The 18,906-nt window shown below is 33.4% G+C and overlaps 1 long non-coding RNA gene across 1 annotated transcript in view; it reads right to left on the bottom strand.

The window, feature by feature from the left end:
- Nucleotides 1-17,064, bottom strand: part of LOC111541662 — a 34,477-nt gene extending 17,413 nt beyond the window's left edge. Inside the window, exons 1-3 of the long non-coding RNA XR_002731342.1 lie at nt 17,025-17,064; nt 15,272-15,310; nt 13,503-13,534 (exon numbers count right to left, since the gene is read on the bottom strand). This is a non-coding gene — a long non-coding RNA (uncharacterized LOC111541662). The remainder of the gene's footprint in view (nt 1-13,502; nt 13,535-15,271; nt 15,311-17,024) is intronic.
- Nucleotides 17,065-18,906: the final 1,842 nt, after the last annotated feature.

The raw sequence follows: 18,906 nt of genomic DNA on the forward strand, positions 1-18,906 counted from the left end.
AATTTCCAGATTTAATCTTCTGTATTTAGCTAGCTGGTTATCCGAGGACCACTTATTGAACAGGGAGTTCTTTCCCCATTGTTTGTTTCAGTCCACTTTTTGAAGATCAAATGGTCACAGGTGTGTGGCTTTATGTATGGGCCCTCTATTCTGTTCCATTAGTCTGTGTGCCTGTTTCTGTACCAGTACCATGTTGTTTGACTTACTGTAGTCTTGTAGTATATTTTGAAATTGGGTAATATGATACCTACAGCTTTTCTCTTTTTGCCTAAGATTGCCTTGGCTATTTGAGCTTTTTTTTTTTTTTTGTTCCATATGAATTTTAGATATTTTTCTAACTATGTGAAGAATGTCATTGATGATTTGATAGGAATAGCATTGAATCTGTAAGTTACGCTGGGCAGTATGATCATTTTAACAATATTGATTCTTCATATCCATGGGCATGAAATGTTTTTTCCATGTTTGTGTCATCTCTGGTTTCTTTGAGCAATGTTTTGTGATTCTCATCCTACAGATCTTTCATTTCGTGATTTAACTGTATTCCTAGGGATTTTATTATTTTTGTGGCTATTGTGAATGGGGTTGTATTCTTGACTTGGCTCTCTGCTTAGATGTTGTTGGTGTTTAGAAATGCTGCTGATTTTTGTACAGTAATTTTTGTATCCTAACACTTTGCTGGAGTTGTTTATCAGATCTAGGAGATTTTGCGCAGAAACTATGAGGTTTCCTAGGTATAGAGTCATAGTGTATGAAAGCAGAGATATTTTGACCTCCTCTCTTCCTATTTGGATAATTTTTATGTCTTTCTCTTGCCTAATTGTTCTGGCTAGGACTTTCAGTACTTTGCTGAATAGGAGTAGTGAGAATGGGCATCCTTTTCTTGTTCCATTTCTCAAGAGGAATGCTTTCAATTTTTGCCCACTCAGTATGATATTGGCTGTGAGTTTGTTATAGACGGCTCTTGTTATTTTGAGATGTTTCTTCAATGTCTAGTTTGTTGACGGATTTTAAACATGAAGGGATGTTGAATTTTAGTGAAAACCTTTTCTGCATCTATTGCGATGGCCATGTGAATTTTGGTTTTAGTTCTATTTATGTGTTGAATCACATTTATTAATTTGCATATATAAACCAATCTTGCATCCCAGTGATAAAGCCCACTTGATTGTGGTAGGTTAGCTTTTTCATGTGCTGCTGGATTTGGTTTACTAGTATTTTATCGAGGGTTTTTTTTTTTTTCTATGTTCATTGAGGATATTGGCCTTAGACATGCACTCTGTATTGATTAATTCTGTGTCAACTTGACTAGATTCAGTGATACCTAGTTAACTAGTAAAGCAGTACTTCTGGTTATGTCTGTAAGAGTGTCTCCAGAAGAGACTGGCATTTGAATCAATGGACTGAATAAAAAAGATATCCTCTCACCCAGTGTGGGTGGCCATCATGAAACTGGCTGAGGACTCAAATAGAACAAAAGGACAGAGGAAAGACAGATTCACACTCTCTAGTGTCTTCTGGAATTGACACTCTTCTTCCCCTGCTCTTGGACATTAGAGCTCCAGGTTCTCTGGCCTTTGGACTCCGGAACTCACACCAGTAGCCCCAGTTTCTCGGACATTCAACTCAGACTAAAAGTTACACCATCAGCTTCCCTGACTTTGAGGCCTTTGAACTTGGACAAAGTCATGCTTCTGGCTTCCCTGGTTCTCCAGCTTACAGAGAGCCTATGATGGGACTTCTCAGCCTCCATAATAACATGAACCAATTCCCCTAATAAATGCCTTCTCCTATATGTATATACACACACACACACACACACACACATACACACACACACACATCCTATTGGTTCTATCTCTCTAGATAATTCTAATACAACCAGCATAGATAAATAATATGCTAAATAATTAATTTTGTTGAGTCTCTGCAACTGTGGACTTGTTGCTTTTGAATAAAGGAGTATATTATGTTTGGAAATCACATTTACTATTTCCATTAAGAACAGTCTTGTTAGAATATAGTAAAACACTCCAAAAATAATTTGTGCCCTCTTGGTACCAGAAGGTTGTATTAAGGACCATTTTTTATTTAAATGTAAGTTAAAATTATGGTAGACAATAATAGGCCCTTAATGGGCCCAATGAAAAATCAAACATGAAACAAACTAAAAATGATATAAGTGGAATGCAAAGATATTAGGAACCCCCTTGAGTGATGACATTGTTCATTTTCCAACCTAAAGGTACAAAGGACAAAGGTCACTTTGATCTTTTCTTTCTGACTTGGAGAGTTTTTCTCTCCATTCAGGTTGCTTTCCCCCTTTAACTTCAGGCTCGACTTCATGAGGAACAAGGGAAGAATCGGAAAATTGCTTCTGCTCCCCAGTCTCCATGTCTGGTGTATTTTACCTGCACCACTTTGACATGACTTGATAATAAACCAAAGGGAAAATATCTTCACGAGAAACCTTGTGAATTTTGACAATTTTCAAGGTAGGGCCAGCCTATTATTGTTAGTCCTACGTTACAGCATTTAAAAATGTAATTTAGAATTATATATTATTTTATATTTATAATGTTTATAGATTTCTGATATGTACAAAACTATGTGATACGGTTGGTATTATCAGTTTTATTTCTGCTACCACAAAAGAGAAGTTATTACTACCAGTTTTGTATCATAGCTCTGTAATTTCAAATATAATAGGCTGGCCATTTGCAAACCATGTTTTATGGACGCTACTGAAGGTTTACAGTTTGAGCTTCATGACAAGTTTTACCTATTTTGAATGAAGATATTTCTAAAGGGAGGATTTAAAATACTTGTGGTATACTCATATTTAATCTATTTTTTTCTCTTCTCTACAAATTAAATTTTCATTTATTTTCACCAAGTAGATGAACATGAAAGATTAAGCATAATATTCAACCTGAAGTAGACAAAATAATGCCTGCCCTCTCCGCACAAAGCCACATCCTAATCCATGGAACCTGATAATATGTTACCTTACATGTCAGAAAGGATATGGCTAATGTAATTAAATTGAAGACTTTAAAAAGGGAGGATTATCCTCGATTATCTAGTGGGCTCAGTATAATGATTTTAAGTCTTTAAAAGGGAAGAATCTTTCCCAGCTGTGGTCAGAGGAAGATGTGGCTATGGAAGAGTAGTTGGAGAGATACAATAATGTTGTTGGCTTTGCAGAAAGAGGAAGTAGGACACGAGCCAAAGAATGTGGGGAGCATCTATAAATTTGCAGTAGAAGGGAAATGGATTCTTCTCCAGAATTTCCAGAAACAAAGGCAGTCCTGTGCACTACTTGAACTTAGCTTAGTGAGACCTATGTTGAACTTCTGACCTGGAAAACTATAAAAAAATAAACTTGTAGTGCTTAAGCCAGTAAGTTTGGGGTAATTTGTTATAGCAGAAACAAAAACTAAATACATCACTATCAATAGAAAGTTTATCACATTTATTTCATAATTGCTCAATTCATATCTCTAATATTACCACATATTAAAATACTTTAATCTCATTTCAACAGTGATTTTCTATATAAGGATAAAAGAGATTCTACATATAAAGGACCCAGTTTGGTTCAGAAATAAGTCAGGTGAAAACACAGGGCATTCAGCAGAGAGTGTTTTCCGGCTTGATAAGTGCTATGGCTGAAATATTGCTGATGATGTTGATAGACATGATTCCCCGCATAATGCAATAGTAAATACTAGATGTAAAGGGAATGTTCAGTGCCTGGTGAGTAGGCACTGAGAATAATGGTTTGAAACATGCATGCAATTGCCACTTTAGTACAACCTGCTACATGGCATAGGACAAGATAGTCAAGTTAAAAAACAAACAAACAAAAAAAAAAACTAAATATAAAAATAAACCATCCGTGTTTTAACCCAAATGACACTTCCATAGGAAAGCCTTTCCCAGTCCCTCTAACTAGATTAGGAAACCCTGTTACCATATTTCTAAATCATTCGATATCTATTAAGCATATCTCTCAAAACTTCTAATTATTTGATTATATTTATCTTCTGTGATAGAATGTAAGTCCCATGGAGGCAAAGATAGCATTTGCCTTGCTTACAGTTGTATCCTTAGCATCTACGGTAGAATGGTATATAGAATACACTCATTAAAAGACTTTTGTCTAATAGATTGACTGAGTCAAAAGACAGGGTTTCTAGTGCTGGCTGTGTCAAAAGGTACACATATGAACTTGGGAAATACAATTGATTTTCTGAGCCAGTTTTCTGGTCAAGAAAATTATAGGGATTTGAAATGTTGAACATATTAATTTTAACATATTTTATGTATAAATATGATATGTTTACCATGTAATTATATAATTATAATTTTAATACATAACTATGGCACTTATTTCATAAAACCAATAGTATAAAAGTAAACATATGGGGAACTCAGAAATTTTAGGGCCTGACTTTTATAATTTTTTTCTAAATGGAAAGGTAATGCAGTTTGTTATAAAAATATTTACTGAATATAAAATGTGAAAATATTTCTCATTCTCCATCTTTACTTTTTAAATATAAATATTATTAATTATAGTTTCTGTTATAGCCTTTGTGAACCATCTCTTTAGATGACACACACAGAAAAACATACTGTAAGAAAATTCAAAAGACAATTTCTTTCCAGCAATTTGGAACTTTTAAAAAGCTATAGATCATCTACCGCAAAGATTTATGATTTATTGTGTTTTGTGGTAAACATTTGATAGTAAATTATACATTTTTTTGGTAAGCTCCGTCACCAAATTTCTTCATAAATGTGAATAGTATAGAATATTAAACATTTAAATAACTATCTTTAATTTTTCAAGATTACTGCAAGTATAATATATGCAAAGTATATTCAATCGGTGGATGAGAGCAATGCAAGGTAAATGTGGCCCTGGATGACTACCTTGATGCATCAAAAATGGTGGCAGCTGAAAGCTGTCAGCTAAATTTGCTTTCTGCCGAAGGTTCTTTTGAGGGGAATTCTGAGCACGGAACGTTTATGTGTGCTTCATCCTAGGAGAATCCTTTCAGCAATATAGTGATTGGCAACATTCTGAATTGAGAATATAAACATATTTATTAACATTAACATGTAAGTTGTAAATAGTTCCTTTAAATTTCTATTTTAAGTATTTGAGTAATTTAAAACCATAATAAAGACATGACACAAAAGTTGCAAAGAACATTTAAATATTGCCAACAATCTCCAATTTCATCTCAGGCAGAGAGCACCTTTTTCTCTCTGCCCAGCTACCAGTTCTTCTTTAGAGACTATTCTAAGTTCTATCTTTCCTTGAGTCTTCATCTGGCTACTCCGTTTACCTTGAAAACACACTTTCCCAGCCCTTGCACACTGACATAACCCCTCAGGGTTGTATCACGCTCTCCTTCTTTGAGTTAGCTTTCATTATGCAAAAAGTTACTACAAATGAAAAACAAAGTCAAATTCTTATACAATTCAAACATAAATATGAATGCAATAATGGAAAATGTTTTACTGAAACCAATTACATAAGCACTTTGCAAGGGAATATTCTCACTGCAGTTTCCTTTCATCACTATTTTATAGTGAGTCCTATGTTGCTCTGATTCCTCCCACCCCTGACTTTGCTCTATTTGATTTTTTGTGAAACTTTCATTTGCAGTGTTGTGTTATTGTTTGGCCTTAATCCCTCATGTATGCCACTCATCTCAGGTCTTTACTTTAGAGCCTGTGGTTATTAAAGAATACTGATAAATTCCAATTTGATTAAAAATGAAATTATTAACACAAACATCAACATCTATCATAAGGTCACTAACTGAATGATCTAGATTATATTTACATATTTTAATATTATCATTAATATTAAATAGATACAATGATTATAAATATATAAATAAAAATCTATAGCTATCTAATCATAGTAATACCATTACCTTACCTACTTCCCTCATGTTTGGCCTCTGTTACCTCAACAGTAGTAGCCCCATCATCTCTTTGATTTTAGAATTTTTTGCCTGCATAGAGTAGGCAACATGTGCATGGTATCTTTTTTTCCAAAGTATTACCAAAACCTATACATTAAAATGTTTCTAATTCCTAAAAGTCATAAAATCCTAAGCTTTATCCTGATTCTGTAACTTATTTGTATTGCATTATTATTATTTGAAAAGTTTAGAGATTATAGCCATTTAATGATAAAATAACAATCTTTAAAATTATCTATTTCTGCCATCTTGTTCTGCCACTGAGAGAGGTACGATGATACGCCTTTGAAGAGCCACAAAGTTAACCATTGGCAAAGGAGAGGCCAATGTCCCTGTCTCCTATTACTCTTTTATCATACATGTGAGCCACAATGTGCAGTGAAATAATTCAAGGGAAGTAACACACTTTTTATATGATTTCAGATTTTTTTTTTAAAAACAGGTTCTCACTCTGTTAGTCCAGTTTGGAGTGCAGTGGTATCATCACTGCTCACTGCAGCCTCAGTCTCCTGGGCTCAAGCAATCCTCCTGCCTCAGCTTTCCGAAGTGCTGGGGTTATAGGCATGAGCCACTGCGCCCAGATAACTTCAGATTTTAAAATTTTTATAAAGGCCCTTTGTGGTCAAAAATGTGATGCCATTTGAGTTAATCTATTCACATTTTCTTAGTGCTTCCATGGTGATAAGAACTGCTGAGACAATACATGTCATTTAGATTCAAAACTCATTTTTAAATATTGTACTTTATACTTGGTTTTAAGATCATAATTACCGTACCCAAAAGGACTGGCATGTATAAGACACATGTTTTTTCTCGATTTTTATCACACTTGTGTTTGGTAGAAGTGAGAGGAAAATCATGATTAAGTTACTTGAAATCTAGAATATAAATACATAGATGATTGCAAAAATAAATTAAAAAGGAGGATACTTAAGAATGTTTTTTGCCCTGCCAAACTCCAGATATGTACTTTTATGTAAAATATAACATCTTCAGGTTATTGCTTAACTGATAACATTGACAGGCTGTTTTTTAATATCATAAAAAAATCACATATCTGAAACAATTGAACAGTAAATAATTTATGCAAAGTTGTATTTTACTCACTCATAACATATTAATCTAGCTTCTAGAAAACTTCATGTAACTGACAAAAACTTACTGTGCAGATTATATTTGTTATGTAATATGAATCAAGAATATCCATTTTCCCCCTCCTGTCTCTGTTTTTCTCTATAACAAGGTCAACTGTAGAAGAACAGCAAGCTGCTAGTGTGCCTGCCAAGTTTTAATTGAAATGTTGTGATAAATTTCACTGCCAGGTCAGATGTTATTTTCTGGTTAAGGAGGGTCAAGTTGGTCTCTTAAAGAACCACTTTTGATTTTTATAGTGTCCAGTGATTTGTTCCTGGAAGTTGATTTACCGCAGAGTTGACCTCTGTCCTCTCAGTTGCCCTTTGCCAGCATTGTCAAGTCTCCAGTTCACCTATGGCCACTGGCAGAAAAAAGTATTTTATTAAACGAGGCTTCCCATTTTATTAGTGTGAAAATAGGCCTTTCCTAATCGATAGGACAGGAAGCATTCACTTTATTGCTTTAGACTAGAGACTAAAGGTCATTTAACACAAATAGAATGAGACACATAACAAAAACAGCAGTAAATATTTGATAAGTCAGCATAAATAACTTGGTTAGTGTAAAAAATGCCTGCCCTCTTCAATATATGTATTAAGTTAATAAAAAATATTTAAAATTGTTGAAATTTAGAACAAGTATATTTTAGATGATAATCTTTAAAATAGTTAATATTAAATCACAATTTTGGTTTGATTTTTGAATACATCAATCCCAAGTTCCTGCTTAGGATTTAAATAATACCAATACTTACAAAGAAAGTAGCTTCTATTCTACAATTTCCAAGTTCTTTATTATTATAAATACTATAAAACTTTCTTAAGGAGACAGTGTATTTTGGAGAACATGAGTAAACTGTATAGTGAGAGAAACAAAGACGAAAATGGCAATAGCTTTGCATTCACTGATGAAAATATTGTGGAGGTGACATTAGAAAGTAAGGAATATGCCTTCATAATCTATGTCTTGGTGAAGTATTGCTCAAGGTTGGTGGGCTGGCTGTAATCACTCAGCGTCATCTACCTCAATTTTACAGACTGGCTTTGCAAGACCTACAAGGTTCCATTGTTCTATTCCAAACATACGTCTTAAGCATCTTGGCACCTTAGTGACATTTTCAACTTTTCATTAACACTTGAAAATTCACTTATATTACCTGAATAACACCTTTACTTTTACCATTTTAAGACAAGTTATTTAGGTCCTCTGTTTAACATATAAATGTATATACATACTAATATAATGACCATTTTAATCAAAATTTACAATGTATTAATAATATTATTTGGCACATGTTTTATTGTAATATCATGTATGCATACACACTGTAGCAAAAAGTTTCTATGGTAGAAAATACATAGAAAAGCTCCTTTTTGAATAGTGGATAGAAGTTACTGCTAAGAGATGTAGAAATTTTAAACAACTTAAAGCTTGTGATTGTTCTTAAGCAAGTGATATGGCAACTTCAGAATACACACCTTTTAGATCTTGAATTTGAGTTATTACTTCTGAATTTAGAATTACATGAGCTAACATACACAAAAATATAAAGAACAATCTGTGTGTTGTTATTTTTATGATTTCTTGGTGGATTTTATTCAGGATGCTTACTTACTAAGCTAAATGTAATGGTTCTTTCATTATCCTAGAACTGCAGTGTGTGCACTTCAATGCTCTTGTTATTTATGTAAATTATTGGCATCATAAAAAGCTCAAAAAGTTTACTATTCAACAGTATAGTAGTGAATAGAGTGCCGTGTCAGACTAATTATTTTATCATGAAAGGTAAGCAAGAAATTTGACTGTATAACAAAGGAGCAGAATTTTACAGCCACTGGCATATGGTTCTTCAGAAATAATCAGTCTGTGAGGCTTCAAATATGCAAATTCAGTTTGATTAACTTCCATGAATTCCAAATTAAAAAATAATTATGCTGGCCTACATGAGAGGACACATAAGTAACAATAATAAATTTTTCATTTTTCACCCACTAAGCATGATGTCATTACAAGCCTGAAGCATGTGGTGGGGAGCCCGTGGCAGTGAACAGGATGATCTTGGGCTTTATTCCCTTCTGAGAGTGGGCTGGGCTGGAGGCCTAGGGAAGTGGGAGTTGGGAGCTGATTTCACAAGAGCTCTTATGGACATAAAGAGTTACGGGCATGAGGAGTGTTCTAGGTCCAGATGACAAAGTGTGACAGAGAATTAAGGAGGTATCCTTTTCTCCATGTCTGCTAGAAACCCACTACAAGAACAGGACGCTTGCATAGCCTTGAATGACAGACCCTTGAGATCTTATAATAGCAGTGGCAACAGAGAAGCCCTTTCAAGTTACTTTGCCAAGACTTTATATAAAATAGGGTGAGCCAAAGCAGGAGGGAAAGTACATGGGGAGTGTCATGTGGTAATTGTAGTGGGCATACTGGTGACATTGTCTTGTAAGTAAACATGAAGGTAAACTGCAAAGTCTCTCAGAAAAGTACGTGGAGGATTGAGAGCATGCTACGTGGTGGCATCCATGCACAGGTAGGGATTACTACTAATAATATTTACCATCACAAGTAGGTAAGGTCTCAAAAGCAGCTCAAAAGTTCCTAAATAGCTGGTAATAAAAGCACATTAATGTTCCAAGCACCATTTTAAGGGCTAGTGAGTTACTCATTTTTCCTAACAATCCTATAAAGTAGTTATAATATTTGTTCTCAGTGTAAGGTGAGGATGCTAAATCAGAGATATGATAAGTAACTAAGTAAATCGTGAAACTGTGAATCAAATTTAGGTAGTTCATGTTCTAAAGAGGTTAGACCTGTACATATCACTTCTTAGGTGAAGAACATGAGTTATGAATTTTAAGTCATCTTTCAAGGCACACAGAAATAGCAACCCACAAAGCATGGACTTGAATGTAGGTCATTCTGAAATCAAAATTCACTACTTTTAACCATCCCATTATCCTGTAAAGCACATGAGGAATGACTGAAGCGGTGAAGATTCTGGGCCTCAGAGCTTTTCAGTGTTCTTGACTTAGCTGATAGGGTATCTACTGGTGGAGAATATGACTTGTTTACCTGCCCATACTTACCAAATCAACTATGATTTGGCCCACTCTGTGTTTCTTAGTTGTCTTAAATAGCCAGTTGCCTCAAACATGACTAATTTATTCCAATTGGCTAGAAAACCACTATTTACTGAACGCCTAGTATGCCTTAGGCACTATGTTAAATGAACGTATACATTACATCTGTGACTCCTCACACCAATGCTGAGAGAAACATATGATTAACTTTGTTTTACATATGAAGAAATTGATTCTAGAAATCTAACTCACCTAAGGCCATGCCCCAGGTGACAAGAAGCTAACCAGATCTATCTGATGGTGCCATTAATGCTACATCACTCTCCCAAAGACACCCAAATCCACTTGATTAACTCCATGTCCTGCAATTGTATGGACATAGGATTCTATGACACAATCTCATCTGAGCTTGACATAATCGCGTCTGCCACTCCACTCCATTTAACTACTTTTTTTGTTGATTTTCATTCATAATCAATGAAAATTGTAAGGACAAAATATAAAAACAAAATGAAAATACATATATACATATCATATATGAAATATAAATATCAATGTATAAATAACATTCTTATTAAAATATTTCTTTTGTGCTATTATATTCCAAGGTAGGTCACAAAAAGCCAATGATTATTTTGAGAACTATATCTCATATTTTATTTAGTTCATATTTATTTAATAAGGGACCTAAACAATGTACTTCCATACTTTTCACCTGCTTTCATGTACTTTGTCCTCTGGCTTATCAATTAATAAATTTCCATTTGAGAGCATGTCTTTTTCTCTTCTATTTGATGTTTAGCAGATGCCACCTGTTTCTAGAGGACAGGTTGTTTGTTGTTAGTAGAACACAATAGTGAGTACAGAGCGTATAAACACAGTTGTTGGAGTATAATTACTTGAGCTCTTTATGGAGGTGGATCATCTCACAGTACAATGCTCAACAGGACAAAGTAAGGCCAACTGTCTTTTACAGCATCAGCTGCCACACTGAGTTTGGTGTTTTGCCACGACACCAAGTCTTTTTTGTTTATCAGGTAATTAACAGTAATGATGTCTTGCTGCTTGGCTTTGTTTCAGAACCAAAGCTCCTTCTTTGCAGATTTGGGTAGACTCTTAGGCTCAGGCCCATGGCCTGACTGTCATAAGCACCAGCAGGCAATTCTAGGTTTAATTACTTCCCTGTTTTGTTCTTTACATTGGGCAATAAACATCCAGTCTAAAGGCAATTTGTAGGAGAGAGGGGAGAGGAAAGGGAGGGGGTGACTCCTCTCACAGAAATGCATCCGTCAAATAAACTAACTTAAAAACTGTTTTGACCTTGAGTTCTTAAACATTACTGTAATTCCCCATCTTATAAGGAAAAGCATTTTAAAGAAAGTTATTGAAATAAAACACAACCCTACAGATAGGCAGTCTGTTTATGAAATATGAGGGAATTCAATTACCCATGAATGGATGAATGGCTTTTTTTTCCTCTCTTTGTCTGGTCATCATTGTTACTGTGAATTTCTTTAACAAAAGATATCAAAATAAACAGCAATGTCTCTGATGAACTGTGAGCCTACAGTTAAGTGGTATATGTATGGGAGAGTGCCTCTCTTGGATGTATTTAGTATAAGTATTTTTTTTTTTTAATGGTACATTATTGAATTTTTAGCAAAGTCACACTAAAAAAAGGAAATTACTACATAAGAATGAGCAAAGCTCTAGAAAAATACAACATGTAGATATTAATTTTTTCTTCCACAAAGCAGGAACACATTTCATTAGAAGAAATATAAAATTTTAGATAATTTTGGTTAAATGTTGCTGATTATAGATAAATTTATATGGAAATGATATACATTTGTAATTTTTGAATCTCATCGAGTACTGATTTATAGCTTTTGTGTTATGGAAATTGTTATTTTTAAATATTATTTAATATGCAGTATTTGTAAGTAATTTTCAGTTCTTGTTAGTGATACTTGGCACATTTCAAATGCCAAAATCCTAAAATTGTTCATGTAATTGTATTAATTATATAATATTCTGACCCATATTATTTTTGCTAGATAGTGCTTTTGGATAAAATGATGGAATATTTAAAATGAAATTGTCTATTCTGTATTTACAAAGTATTTAATTATTCAACAAAGTATTCCATATTTTGATCTCTTTTCTGCTTAATAAAGTATCTGAGTTACAAATACCAAACCAAAATGTCCAATACGTAGTTCAAACAGCAATAGTAATTTGAAGCATGTATTGGACCTTTATGATAATAATTTTTCATTACAGTTGAAGAATTTAAACAAACCCTATGGAAGGTTTCATATGTAAAGGATGATCGCGGAAAGTAAGGAAAAGAAAAGAATGGGTACAAAAAGGTGATTTTTATGTTTCCTAAAGAAATTTTGTGTTAAATATATTCAGTCTTGTGAAATTCCTCCAGCATGGTTTTTTGGAAATGTTCCCACTTCTTACAAACGTTCCTCAGATTTTTATGGATAGGATGTTCCATAGAGATGATGCATGGCGTTCTCTACAATATAAAAGCAAAGAAACTACTGCTTTCCTTGGCATTCAAGTATTATTTTCCATTTGTAAGTACATTTTGAAAAAATACATTTTACATGCTCTACTAATTTTATTCCACTTTTATATATGGATTGAAAAGCAAATATTTAAAAACGTTAACAGCACTCAATGTTTTAAATACAAAATATCAGATTTTCACTGTATCTATAATTTACCAGGTTATAGTAAGACCACTGGGAACATTTATATTTAAAAATGGTTTAAATTGTTTTTCCACTAAATTTGCTCATTACTGGTTTAGCATGTTTAAAATTGATTTTACTGAGAGAAGAAATGAATAGATTGATTGTTCAAGTGGAATAGTATAAGGAAATATATAGTATATAGTAGTAGTGATTTTGAGAATTCCCATGAAGGTAACAGGATATTGATAATCTACCAGAATTTGTCTACAGAACTCTTAAAATATAATGGTTCTCTTTCTCTTTTAATGTGAACATTTTTCTAGCCTCAAAGTTCATAAAAGAACCAACAAACCCTTCACACCATTTTTTCATGTTTGTCATGCATGTAACAAAGGACTCAGATTAAACTGGCACTTAATAAATTATAGCTATTTTATTATTATTAATATCACAATGCTTATTACGTATTATTAGTTTCTTTGGGGAAAAAGAACCATGATAATAATTATCATTGAAACTATATTTCCAACTGGATAAAATAGTTTACATCTAAGAAGAATAGTTGTGACTTTTACCTCTTGGAAATAGCATCTACATCATTGTGGGTCTGAATGAAGATTGGAAAGAGAAAAATGTAACTGTCCTTTTCCTAGGATATATCAACTATTATGTCAATTGACATGATTCGAGCAGAGTTTTTTTTTCACTCTAAAGCACAAAACAATACTAGAAATGGTAAAAGATGTGATAATTTTTAAACTAAGAACTTATAACACACTCTGTAAATGGAAGAAAGGGGTCCCTAAACTCACTTCTACCTTAAGCCACTTTTTCTGAGCAACAAAATGTCTTGGCAATTAAATAATTCATTGAAACAATAACTGTAGTCTAGTCAGATGATATTGCTTTGTTTAACCCAATTTTGCAGGATGAAACTGTTTAGATGTAGACTTAGTGACTTCATTTGAACCTTTGTAGGCACGTGCTTTGTTGAATTGGACCATAAGAGGAGATTCATATGCACCAAAGCCCATATTCACACTCTTATTTCAAAACTTTTTAACTGGAATTTAATTTTAAACTTTAATAGAAATATGAGAAAATTCACATGTGGTCAAGGTTTTAGGTGAACATAAAATTACCTAACTTGATGAAGACTGTACAAATTCTTCATAATCAGCAAATATTAAGCAGAAAATTTGAGCACTGTTTTGGGTATTTTTTGTTTTGTTTTTGCATTTCAACACCAAATTCCTTTTACATTTTTTTCACAAATCATGGAAGGAAGAGGAAGCAATAGTAATGATGGCGATGATCCATTTTGAACATCTTATTATTTTCACCTTATTCATCTGGGAGCTACAATGCAGTCTTAACCGTCCCATAAATACTGATCTAGCAAAAGAAAATAGACTGTATTTTCCCTCGACTCTCTGCATTGATATATTGAAATAGCAGGGAAGAAAAAAAAAAGGCCCATAATGCTTCATTAGTTAATTGTGCAGAGTACAGCTCTTTAGGGGTAAACAAGTGAAGGACATTTGCTGAATGGCCCGTCCTCGTCACGCATATTATGGCCTAATGATGCTAGTAATGGTAGGAGGCTCCTGGAGAGTCATCTGTCAAATTAGCACATTGAATTATTTATTGCCTCAGGATAAAATTGTTGAAAGGTAGCAGCTGAGACATGGTTTTTATAAATCTAAAATTCAGAAAAAAATACTAAAAAACTCATACAGCTGCTTTGAGGGTACATTCGTTTTTTAACACTTGCATTTATGAACACAATAGTCTTTACTGAGTAAACAGACTGAGCTTATTTCTACTGTTAAATCTGATTTTTTGTGTGTGTTTATGTGTGTGTAAGAAGTCCTGAGTATTTTATGTCATTAGTGTTATTGTAATAACCTAAAATTCAAATTAATTGTTAAGTTTTCATAACTCATTTCATCTATATCACCAATGATAACCATAAGACAAAATGCCAATTTTTACTAGGCTTTGTGCCCAGAAACTATCGTGGAGAGTATTGTTCTTGACTTCCACTTCTCAACTGTTCATGTTTTGTTCTAGCATAGTGTTATCTAAGATAGAAAATCTGCCTTCCTGGGACTTATGGAAAAAGGCAAACCCATGCTAAACTCTAAAAACAAAACAAAACAAAAAAACACAAAAGAGTAAATATGATAAGAAACATAAACTCAGAGGAATCTAAACATTAAAAAGTCTAATATAGTCAAGGTCTTTCAAAACATATTAATTATTTGTTCAGTATTTACTTAGTGGATACGGGCAGAAAATGTTTTTTTCTATTCATAAATATTACATACAGAAATAAATTCACTTATCAATTTCTTCCACTGGCCAATGAAGAGTCACTGTTCTGAAATAAATTTAAAAAAAAGTTAACCAATTCTATGTGGTCCTTATTGCCTCTTTATTTATTTTTTTTATTTATTTTAATCCCTGCTCTAAATAGATAACTAACTTGGGAAGACTTAACATCTCTATTATAAAATAGATCGCTAATTTCAAATAAGCAGAGATACACTATGTATTATTTGGCCTCAAAGGAGCAATGTAATGAATTTCTTAATAACATTAAATTTAAATCACTATGAGTAATTGAGAATGTATATGTGTGTGTATATGTATCCATTTAGTCAGAAACAATTCTAGTTAATTCTAGTAATGTTCTGAGTGGTAGAAGAAACTGGCATCTGGCAACTTCTGGGTGGCTGACCTGCTACTGGGGAAGTGATCATAGAGAAAATAGCATCAAATCAGGGTATTGAAATATGAATGAGCTTTCAATACACAGGGAGAAAGACATAACCAGTTATCTTGGAGAAAAAACAGGTTGGAACAGGATATTGAAAAGATATAAAGAAAATTAATCTAAAAGCCAAGTTGTATAAGATCATGGAAGGTCTTGACATGTTAAGAAGCATATAATTTATTTTAAGGAAAAAAATTCAAACAGATATAGAGAAATAGATTCATCAGAAGAATCTTTAGGAAAAGTTTAAATAATGTTGGATAAATTCTAAAATAATATATACATTCTAGTTTTCATCATTATTGCCACCATAAATATACCACATGGGAAAGGTGAAAAGAGAGAAAGAGGAAAAGTAGAAGTACTAAATTAAGTGGCCACTGACCTGGGAGAATGGTGATGCTAATTATCAAGTAAAAGAATCAGGGAGAAAGGGTCGAGTTTAATAATGAAAATAACAAAATTTCATTATTGACATTCGGATTTGAAGATTTTGGTGAAGTATTTAAACTGAAATGTCCAGAAAGTTGTTGAAAAGTCAAAGTGTAGCTCAGAGATAGGTGTGTTAAAAATTTACAGCTGATAAATGGAAATTACTTTCACGTGGATAGAAAGTCCTGCGACTAGCTAAATTGGTTATTTGGTGTGGTTTGGTCAACGCAAATGTTGTCTGCCTGCATATTTTACTTTCTTTTGATAGTATGGGCATCATGTTGAACAATTACTGTTTTTATTACCCCATCAATTTTCTCATCAAGATCTGATTTTTCTTATCGCTATTGACATTTTAATTCTTTTCATCTCAGCTCTTCTTTCCGAAGTTTTATTGTATTGACCTTTCTTTTCATCTTTATTAATTTTGCATTTTTCTTTTAAACTTGTTATTGAAATGAGAAATGTTTACTCTATCTTTCAAGAGCTTCCGTGTTTCATAGATACTCTTTAACTTAATAGAAGTAAAAGTATGGGGAAACTGTTATTCCCAGCTTGCAGCAGTTGAAGCAGACCTGCTGATGACCCAGGTCTATGCAATTCCGAAGTTTTGATTTTGCTCTTTTGTTCTTTCTATATCACATTGCCTCCTCCATAGACACTATCTCAGCTTTTTACCTCAATTTCTAATAGCTATCCTTAATCCCTTACTACTATCTCATTTTCTCTTATCAGTCACCTCTCTTATTGTGGATCTCCTCCTCCAGTTGGTACTCTTCCTCATGCTGCTGGTCTGTGTCTTTAAATCCTCTTCTCATATTTCCTTATGTTCATCTGCTCAAACCATTAAGTTTTATCAACCCAATAACATTCACAACAATTTTACCTTTAAAATTGATGATGGAGTGGTCTCAAACCCACCCTTCCTTCAATACCCAAAAGATGGCATTGAAATCCCTTGCTATGTTACAAAAGTCCACATTGTGACAACAGAATGGAAAGTATAATTTTGACTGTAGGCCATTTGCTTAGAAAAATCGCCAACAGTTTTGCTGCTTAAATGAATACGTTTTAAATTGTAGTATTATTTTTCTTGTTCACAAACTTGTAATATGTGGTCAAAAATATATTTCAAAGGTGAACTTTTTTTAGACAGTAGAAGTGCTCTAAGCAGTCAAATTTTTTAAATATCATGCTTTTTTGTTTGTTTGTTTAGAATGGTTATCTATTTGGTAATAGCTGGGTTTGACTGAAGCAGGATATCAACTGATGCCTACCTGGCAATTAAGAAAACCAGAATTTCATCTATCATTCTCCCAAAGCACTGTAGGACTGATACCTGGAACAGGGAGTAGTAGCAGCTGACTGTTGGAGCAGGTTATATTGAGCTTACTTTGGAGGAAAAATACACTAATTTCATACCTAGGAGTTTGTGCTGAAATAAATGTGGGAAGGTATGTTATTTTAAAGGAGCCATATTTACATCGACCATAAAACCTGAGGGAATGGTGCTGGTGTTCCAGTAGGTGGCAATCTTCCCCCAGAATATGCAGCTAACCAAGGTCCTAGGGCAGGTTTGGGATGTGCTGCTTGCCTAAATTAACACCAAGAATTCTGTCTCTAAAAGTCCAAAACTTCAACAAACAAATCTCTTTGTATATTAGAACACTTTCCACACTCTTAGTAGACAAAATCTTAGTGGCTTTACCTTGCATCACCAAGCTAAATCAGGCATTCTTTGGGCCTTATCTTTTCTGCTCGTGAGTTATGTATGTACAGCCATATCAGTATACCATCTCCACCATCCTTCTCAAATTATTCATGTATATTAGAAACTGCTCTTTGCCAGACATCAATTTATAACACTATGAAGACAGTTAATGAGAACCTGTAACATGTCATCACCCTTGCAATATGTTTAAGGCAGAAAATTTAAATAATTCTGTGGACTACATGTGACTCTCCATTGTATTTATCTCATCAATTAAGGAATTGGAAGTTGAAGGTTTTGTAAAGCCTTTTGCAAAATAACAAGTGTTTCTCAGTGCGAAGTTTGAAAAATAGATTTTATGGGGAAATGCAAAGCAATCAGAATGCCTTATCTGTGTAGAGAAAGTTTATAGGAATATTTGCTATGCTGTGATACTAGATTTTTGTAGTAAAATCGTCTAGTGATGTGTAATATAATGGTTACTGCTGTCTTTTGGGGATTTTAATGCCATTCTTCCAAACAATCACAGCATAGGCTAGGTGCAATCTTTAGTCTTCTCATTTTTGTTTGTTTGTTTGTTTGTTTTGTTTTTAAATAAATCTATTATTTTATTTTAAGTAATTATTTTCTAATTTGGCATATAGTCTCATAAATATGGGCTAATATGGTAGCATTACTACTGTTCAGTAATATTAAGTCCTTCTTAACTTCTGAGTAAAAGAGAAATGTGTGCTTCCCTGTTCCCTTGATGTCATACGTGTGTGTGACTTACTTTAGCAAAGAAACGAGTGTGGGAGTGATCTATGTCACTCCCAAGCAGAAACATGGAATTGTCAAAATGATAGTTTCCACGCTGTGGCTTCTTCATCAGCCTCAATCATTTGGTGAAGTCAAAGTGGAAGAAAATCCCTAGTTTACCAGAACAGATATGTAGCATGGTCCAAAAAATAGATCTTTATTGTTTTAGGCCACTGAGATTTTGTATTTGTATGATAGCTTAATATAACTTAATCAATCCTAATGATATAAAAAGGAATTAAACTTAGTACTATAAAAT

This window comes from Piliocolobus tephrosceles, chromosome 4, assembly GCF_002776525.5.
Source record: "Piliocolobus tephrosceles isolate RC106 chromosome 4, ASM277652v3, whole genome shotgun sequence".
NCBI classification, from domain to species: domain Eukaryota; kingdom Metazoa; phylum Chordata; class Mammalia; order Primates; family Cercopithecidae; genus Piliocolobus; species Piliocolobus tephrosceles.